The 8886-nt window shown below is 39.6% G+C and overlaps 1 long non-coding RNA gene across 1 annotated transcript; it reads left to right on the top strand.

Moving 5' to 3' along the window:
- Positions 1-4058: 4058 nt before the first annotated feature.
- LOC144992554 (uncharacterized) lies at positions 4059-4345 on the top strand. The gene is made up of 2 exons (XR_013656600.1): positions 4059-4179; positions 4254-4345. It is a non-coding gene; the product is annotated as an uncharacterized LOC144992554 (long non-coding RNA).
- Positions 4346-8886: the final 4541 nt, after the last annotated feature.

Here is an 8886-nt window from a genome sequence, read left to right as displayed (position 1 = left end):
CTCCACAACTTTTCAGATGCAAGTTGTAATGGATACGGATCCTGTTCATATCTCCGAGCAGTAAGTGAATCAGGAAAGGTGTGTTGTTCACTTGTAATGGGAAAGGCAAGGGTGGCCCCCACCAAGCAGATCACCATACCAAGGCTGGAGCTGTCAGCGGCAGTAACCTCAGTTCGGAACAGTGATACTGTCAAAGAGGAACTTGAGATTGAAAATTTGGATGTGTACTTCTGGACAGACTCAAAGGTTGTTCTTGCATATGTGAACAATGATGCAAAGAGGTTCCACACCTTTGTAGCCAACCGCATTCAGCGCATAAGGTCAAGCTCAGAACCAATGCAATGGCATTATGTCTGTTCAGAAAACAATCCAGCTGACCATGCCTCGAGGGGGTTAACTGCATCACAGTTAAGAGAATCTAACTGGCTAACGGGTCCAGATTATCTCTGGCAACAGACACTTGAAATGCAAGTTGGTGAAGAAGAGATGGTGGGAGTTTGGGAATATCCGACCCAGAGCTTCGCAAGTCTTGTGTCAACACTGTGAAAACAGAAACGGATTCAGTTGTGAACCGCTTCACCAAGTTTTCAGACTGGTCTAGAGTTGTGAAAGCTGTTGCCAGGCTGAGAAGATTTGTCCAAGAACGTAAGGGAGTACAACCAAGATCAAATGAGACAAGCAGTCTTGAGGAAAGGCGACAAGCCGAACTGCTTATAATTAAGTTGGAACAAAGAGAAGCCTTCGCAGACGACATAAGGAAATTAAAACAAGGAAAAGTCAACTCTCTTAACAAACACAATCAGTTATACCGTTTAAATGTTTTTCTTGATGACGACGGAGTCCTCAGAGTTGGAGGAAGGCTTTGTAGATCAACCCTGGACTATAGTGTAAAACATCCAGCTATACTTCCCAAAAGGTCTCATGTATCATCCTTGCTTGTGAAACACTATCATGAGCGTGTTTGTCACCAGTGCAGAGGAATGACCATGAATGAACTGCGAGCAAATGGGATATGGATAATTGGATGTGGAAACATGGTCTCCTCACATATTTACAAATGTGTGAAATGTAGGAGATACAGGAGAAATACAGAAGTTCAGAAGATGGCTGATCTGCCAAGAGAGCGGACGGAAACAACCCCTCCTTTTACATATTGTGGCCTTGACTGTTTTGGTCCCTTTATACTAAAGGATGGAAGGAAAGAATTAAAAAGATATGGCCTCTTGTTTACTTGCTTGTGCTCGAGAGCTGTTCATATTGAGACACTGGATGATATGACGACTGATGCTTTCATAAATGCATTTCGAACCTTTGTGGCAATCAGAGGACCAGTTCACCAACTAAGGTGTGATCAAGGCACCAATTTCATGGGAGCCAGAAAGGAGTTTTCTGAGTTGCTCAAGAAAGTGGACCCAGAACGTCAAAGGGCTCTTGGTTGTGAGTTTGTGGCAAATTTTCCATCTTCAAGTCATATGGGTGGAGTTTGGGAGCGCCAAATAAGAACAATCCGAAGTATTCTTGCAGTCATGCTTGACAAGACAGGCAACAGACTTGACACTACATCTCTGAGAACTTTTCTCTATGAAACAATGGCTATAATCAACAGTAGACCATTAACTGTGGAGCACCTGCATGATCCCACCGGACCAGAGCCTCTTACACCAAACCATATACTGACTATGAAATCTTCAGTCATACTGCCTCCTCCTGGACAATTTTGCAGAGAAGATTTTTTTTTTTGAACACACTTTATTCAAGTATGCAGATCAATTATTGACTTTTACAGCATAACGAAATGAACGAAGAACAAGTGGCATCTCAGCAAAAATGAAGGTATCAACAGGAGTCTTTCAAAAACAGTTTCCCAGGACTTAGAAAATATTACCATAAAAGTAAATAAATAATGAAACAATAATTGACAAAGAAATATTACATTGTACACTGATTATGAGTGGAAAAGCTGCCCGTAAAGGTAAACAATACTGACCCGTTGCAAAAACACCCTATGCTAAAATTTATCCATCTGGCCAACCAAAGTGTTCAGTCACAGGAGTCCATAAGTCATAAAACATCTCTGACCTCAAATGAAGTTTAGCTGTTATTTTTTCCATCAAATAAACTTTCCTCAAAGCCTCCAGCCACTGTTCAAGAGTCGGGGGTGAGGTTTTAAGCCAAGATCTGGTAATAATCTTTTTTGCCACCAGTAGAAGGATTTGTATAAGTTTAACTTTTTTCTTTTCTATACCTTCTTCTGGAAGGATGCCTATTATATAGTAAAGTGGATTTAATGGCAAGTTGACCTGTGTTATAACTTTAATAATGTTTTGAATTCCTTGCCAATATGGTATCAGAACAGGGCAGTCCCAAAAAATATGTGTGTGATCTCCAATTTTATTGCATTTCCTCCAACATAGATCAGATTTATTTTTGTCATATTTAGATATGGTGTAAGGAGTCTTGAAAAATCTCATCATAATCTTCCAGTTGAACTCATTCCATGTAGGACTGTTTGAAATTTTATGAACCCCCTCACAGATTGTTTCCCACTTTTCATCCTCAATGACAATGTTTGCCTCCAATTCCCATTTTCCTTTCAGATCTAATGAATTATCTGACAAGTGTGCCTGCAGACATTTGTACAAATTTGATACTATCTTCTTCCTTGATTTAGCAACAATGCTTTTGATCATTAACTGTTCTATTTGAGTTGGTGGTTGTCTCAAAGCCTCCCATTCCCCACACGACCTTAAGTAGTCCCTTATTTGCAAGTATCTGTAAAAATCCTTGGAATCTATACCGTATTTATCTTGTAATTGTTTGAAAGATTTTAAGATGTCTCCGTCAAATAATTGATGTATTGTTAATAAACCTTTTTTGCCCCAGTCTGAGAAACCAGGATCTATCTTGTTTGGCAAAAAGTCTGCTATTTTGGAAATTTTGAGTGCTCTTGAAGTTGTCAGGGGGGCGCCAATGTTTTTCCTCACAGTTGACCATACTCTCTGTGTACACAGTATCAAATTGTTTCTTATTTTGAGGTCTCTCCATTTTTTCTGTCCCAGGAATGGTGCTGTTTCAAGTGAAACTGAGGGAGAAGCATAGTTTTCCAGTTTTATCCAATTTGTATCCTCATCTTGGCTCACCCATTCAGCCAACCCTCTTAGTTGAGCCGCCCAATAATAAAGCTTGAGATTTGGTAATCCTAAACCGCCATCCCTCTTAGAACTACATAATAATTTTTTCCGAATTCTAGGTTTTTTATTTTGCCACACGAATGTAGAGATCATCTTATTTAATATTTTAAAAGTGGAGGATGGGATCCATATGGGAAGAGCTTGAAAAAGATATAGCAGGCAAGGGAGAACATTCATTTTGACCGTTTCTATTCGACCTACTAGAGACAAAGGTAAAATTTCCCAACGTGTTAAATCAGATTTTAAATTTAAAATCAATTTACCGTAATTTTGCAGAGAAGATTTATATCTGCATAAAAGATGGAGAAGAGTGCAATTCCTAGCCAATGAATTTTGGCAGAGATGGAAGCGAGAGTATTTGCTAAACCTTCAGCAACGTCAGAAATGGCAAAACTCATCAGGAAACCTGAAAGTGAATGATATTGTGATTCTACAAGATGACAGCACACCAAGAAATGAGTGGAAGCTTGCTAGAGTATTAAAAACCTATCCTAGTGAAGATGGCATCGTACGAAAGTTAACTATACTTGTCAGTGAGACTACACAGAATAAAGGAAATTCACACACTAGACTACTGCATTTAGATAGACCTGTTCATAAGGTTGTAACGCTTGTAGAAGCAGAGTGAGTAACCAAAGCAGTAGTGGTTTGACATGAAAATCCCATTTATTCTTCATAGGAGTGATTTTGGTGGGAGTGTAAATGCAGTTTAAATTTATATATTTTATTGAAGTTCATGGGTTGTGAAATGTTTAATATTTGGTGATTTAATTTTATTTCTTTGGAGTGTACAGTGAATTTTGTTTGAATTATGTTCAGAAGAATAGGATTATTCTCGCGAGAATTTGAGCCTTTTATGTTGGCCGCAGGTGAGCACGTCTTTTGCTCACGAGGTTGCAGCAATTAAGAGTTCAAGCTGGGAGAAAGAGCTGCAAAAAAGATTACTTTGGACTCAAAGAGACTCTTTTTCTTGACAAGCGGAAACGAGGTATTTGTTATGCTTGTTTTTGTGTTATTTTGTATTGTTCATTTCTCCTGAAACGTGTATAATTTTTGTTATAGTTTTCACGGCGTAATGAAAGCGAAGGCACGCAATGTCCCACAAAAAGTGTGATGACCTGCAGAAGTGCAAATAAACGCCCGTTGTAACCCGACCTGTGTTGTCATGAGAAGAGTCACAGTAATAAAAGAAGGTTTCCCCCAAAATAAATGCTATGGACTCTTTATTAACCCGTTCTGGGGAATCTAAGGATCAGAAGAGGGAGGAGGAGGAGGATCGCCTGGGTCCCCCGCGCTTCTGAGCACGGTCAAAGGGGAGAAAAAAAAAAAAGTTATCGCGGGAAAGGTTCAACACCACGCTCTGCCATTTAGCTGGAAATTTTTTCAAAAACCGCCCAGTTGCGATCAGAGCCCTGGAGTTTGGCCTGAAAAGAGCGATCAGCCCAAATATTAATCCAATCAGTGACCTCCCTTCCCTTCCACTGACTGGTCTCAGCAGCATCATCCACCATGGTTAATGTTTACGTTCTCGTTCCCGCCTACTTCAACGCAAAATGATGACGTTTGTTGCGTGTCGATGACGTACGGTTCGGAATCAAGTCGCCTGGCCGGTCAGACGGCGGTCGCAATTGAAAAGAACGGCTACAATTCGGAATCAGGACGGCAAACCCACGGGGCCTGGGTCGCAATTGAAAAGATCGGATCTGTGTCATTCAGACTGTCATGAAAAGATCGGAATTGGGCCGCTTAGGGGCAAAAAATTCGGAATTGGGTCGTTTCAGCCTGCAGTGTGAACGTAGCCTTAGGCTCTCTGGGAGGCTGTTCCACAGGCGAGGTCCGTAAAAACTGAATGAGGCCTCGCCGTATGTTTTTGTTCTAACTTTTGGGATAACCAAAAGGCCTGTATCAGAGGACATCAGGGTCCGCGAGGGCTCATACTTTAAAATCATGTCAGATAAATATGAAGGCCCGAGACCATAAAAACATTTGTAATCCAATAAAAGAACTTTAAAATCAATTCTGAATTGCACAGGGAGCCAATGCAGCGATCTTAAAACTGGTGTAATGTGTTCCCGCCCCCTGGTCCTCGTCAGAACGCGTGCTGCTGAATTTTGCAGCAGTTGAAGATTTTCTATTCTTGTTCTGGGGAGACCAGAGAGCAGGGCATTACAATAATCCAATCTGCTGGTAATAAAAGCATGCATTAGCACCTCTGTACTGGCAAGAGAGAAACGGGCGGACTCTGGATATATTTTTTAGATGATAAAATCCTGTGTTTGTGATATTTTTAATTTGTGGGATAAAATTCATCTCAGAGTCAAAAATGACACCCAGGTTTCTCACACACTGAGAAGTTTTGTAATTCTTTAGTTTAGATAAAACTATCTCTCTCTTGTCTTCAGAACCGATCACTAAAACCTCTGTTTTGTCCTGGTTTAGCTGTAGGAAGTTCTCCGCCATCCATGACTCAATGTCTAAAATGCATTTTAAGAGTGTGTTGACCGACTCTTCATCATCAGGAGACACAGCGATGTAGAGTTGAGTGTCATCAGCGTAGCTGTGGAAACAAACGCCATGCCTCCTGATGACGTCCCCCAGTGGCAACATATATAGATTAAAAAGTAGTGGGCCTAAAATTGAACCTTGGGGGACCCCACAGTTGATGTCGAAGACCCTTGAGGAGCAAGTATCCATACTTACGTAAAAACTTTGATCTGTGAGATAGGAATAAAACCACTTTAGTACAGTACCAGAGATGCCCAAACCTCTCGGTCTGTTGAGTAAAATACTGTGATCTACAGTGTCGAAAGCAGCACTGAGATCCAGTAGTCCCAGAACTGAGAGTTTCTGACAATCCAGGTTACATCTAATATCATTTACTATTTTAACATGGGCCGTCTCTGTGCTGTAGTTTGTCCTAAAACCAGATTGATATTTTTCAAATATGTTATTTCTATTTAAAAACTCATTAAATTGGATTAAAACAGTTTTTTCAATCATTTTACTTAAAAATGGTAAGTTGGATACTGGACGATAATTATTATAGTTGTATGGATCTAAATGACTCTTCTTCAGAAGAGGCCTCACCACTGCCGTTTTAAAGGCAGCAGGGAAGACACCTGTCTGAAGAGAGTAATTTACTATATTTAAAAGCTCAGACTCAAAGAAGTCATAAAATGTTTTCAACAACGATGTGGGGATTGGGTCTAAAAGGCAGGTGGTTGGCTTTAACTGGGAGAAAACCTGACCAAGTCCCACAGCATCAACCAGGACAAAACTTTCCAGTGTTTCCTCTGATAAATACAATGCTATAGATTCATTAAAATCAACACCTTTTTGAGTTAAGAGACTAGATCTAATAGCATTGATTTTACTCCTGAAGTGGTCTGCAAAACTCTCACATACAGCATCTGAGGCTGCTATGGAGGACCTTTGAGAGTCTCTTTTAGTTAAACTGTCTATTGTTTTAAAGAGAACTCTAAGATCGTTTTTGTTTTGTAAAATTAAGTTTGAGAAGTGGAGGGTTCTGGCTTTTTTTATTGCATGACTGTACCTCATTTGCTGTTCTTTAAAAATTTTGCGATGTACAGTTAACTTCGTTTTTCTCCACTTCCTCTCCGCTCTCCTGCATTCACGTTTCAAGGCTCTGATTGGTTCGTTCTTCCACGGTGCTGTAGCTTTAGTTTTCAACATTTTAGTTTTAAGTGGAGCTACAACATCAATGGCTGACTGTAGTTTGTTGTTAAAATGTTCAACCATAAAATCACATGATGCAGGTAAAATATGAGCGGGAGTTTGATGTAAAATATTGATAACATTTGCAGCCACATCAGGAGTTATGTATCGTTTCCTCACAGTTCTCACTGGAGCTTCCTGTCGAGTAAAACTGGTGATATTAAAAAATATACAATAGTGATCTGACACAGCCATGTCAACAACAGAGGACACACTGCAGGACAGCCCATAGGTTATCACCAGGTCTAGAGTGCGCCCCCTGCCGTGAGTAGGCTGTGTGACATGCTGTGTGAAATCCATACAATGCAAGAGGTTGAGAAACTCCTTTGCATGAGCATCACTATCTTTATCAACATGTAGGTTAAAATCACCAGTTATTAAAACTCTACTATATTTGGAGTGTGTTACAGATAAAAATTCTGAAAATTCTTGAATAAAACAGGAGGGAGGCTTTGGTGGTCTGTAAACAGTAACACATAAACTAGATGGGCTGTTAAAAGAAAATGCATGATGCTCAAATGAGGAGTAGCTATGTAGCGTGATTGTTTTGGTTGCAAATGAGCCGCGAGCAATCGATGCAGTGCCACCGCCTTTTTTATCTCCCCTGGTAGAAAATAAAAAGTTAAAATTTAGTGGGGAAGCTTCAGTGAGAACAACAGGAGCATCAGTACCCAGCCAGGTCTCTGTTAAAAGAAGGCAATCTAAATTGTTGTCTAAAATGAGCTCATTCATGATAAAAGATTTGTTTAAAAGAGAGCGAATGTTTAAAACAGCAAAGTTCAAAACAGTGTGTGTTTGTATGATCAAGATATCCGGCTTTATGTACAATTCTGACGGCTGGTTTTTGAAGTAAACAGAGAGGATGTAGTGAGCTCTTGTGATTATTCCCCCAAATTTCTATACAGTAGGTGAAATGTGGTAATAATAAAGAACAGTACAATAAATATAAATATCTGTTGTTTAGATTTATTTACGATTGAAATACTTTTTGAGACTTTAGTTTGTATGTGTCTGATGTGTGGCTTCCAACTTAGTTTGTCATCAATAAAAACCCCTAAGAATTTGATTTCTGTAACTCTTTTGATTAAGACATTATTTATTTCAATTGAGAGCTCTTTATTTGCGTTGTAGTTACCAAAAAACATCACTTTGGTTTTATCTAGGTTCAAAGATCATTTGTTGTAATCCATCCATAATTTTATTTTGTTTAACTCTGTGTTCACCACCTTGATAAGTTCCCTATGATTGTCTGTAGAATAGAATATGTTTGTGTCATCAGCAAATATTATCAGTTTCATAAGCTTTGAAACATTGAATATGTCATTTATGTAAATATTGAATAGCAGCGGGCCTAGAATTGATCCTTGTGGGACACCACAACTTATCTCTTTGGTTTCTGATGTATATTCATCAATCTTGACAAATTGTTTTCTTCCCGTTAAATAGCTTTGCACTAACAGTTTGCGTGATAGAATGAATGAAATATTTCACACTAGTTGGTTCAAAGGCATAAGTATGCATGTGTGAACACTATCTGTTTTGTGTACATGTTGACATGTGGACATTTTTTTCAGCTAGCAGGTGTGTTTATAACATTTGAGTGTGTGTGGACAGGCCCCGCCCTTTTTGTACTACATCTGAACCATACCGTAATGATAAAAAACCAGTAAACCTGTTGCTTTTTGCTGCTTCATGGTCTTATCCCCCCCTATGATCACCCTCCCCCCCTCTCTCTAACGTCCCTCTCTCTTGTTCCCCTCTTTCCTTTTCCGTCCGGTCCAACACCAAAGATTTTCAAACATGATTGAAATTAATAAAGTTTGGCCTCAATTCCAAAAGGGGTTTATTCAGACATACCTTTGGTTTGTCTGAAGATTAATAACCCCTCTTGTTAAAGTAAAATATGTCCAACACAAGAGGCCCTCAGCTCTCATCTGCCTGCCCAGCTGTTGGACAGGAC

Source organism: Oryzias latipes, chromosome 1 (genome assembly GCF_053564925.1).
Source record: "Oryzias latipes strain Hd-rR chromosome 1, Olatipes_Hd-rR_3.1".
NCBI classification, from domain to species: Eukaryota; Metazoa; Chordata; class Actinopteri; order Beloniformes; family Adrianichthyidae; genus Oryzias; species Oryzias latipes.
The sequence above is the reverse complement of the archived record's forward strand: the minus strand, read 5'-3'. Positions and strand labels throughout refer to the sequence as shown.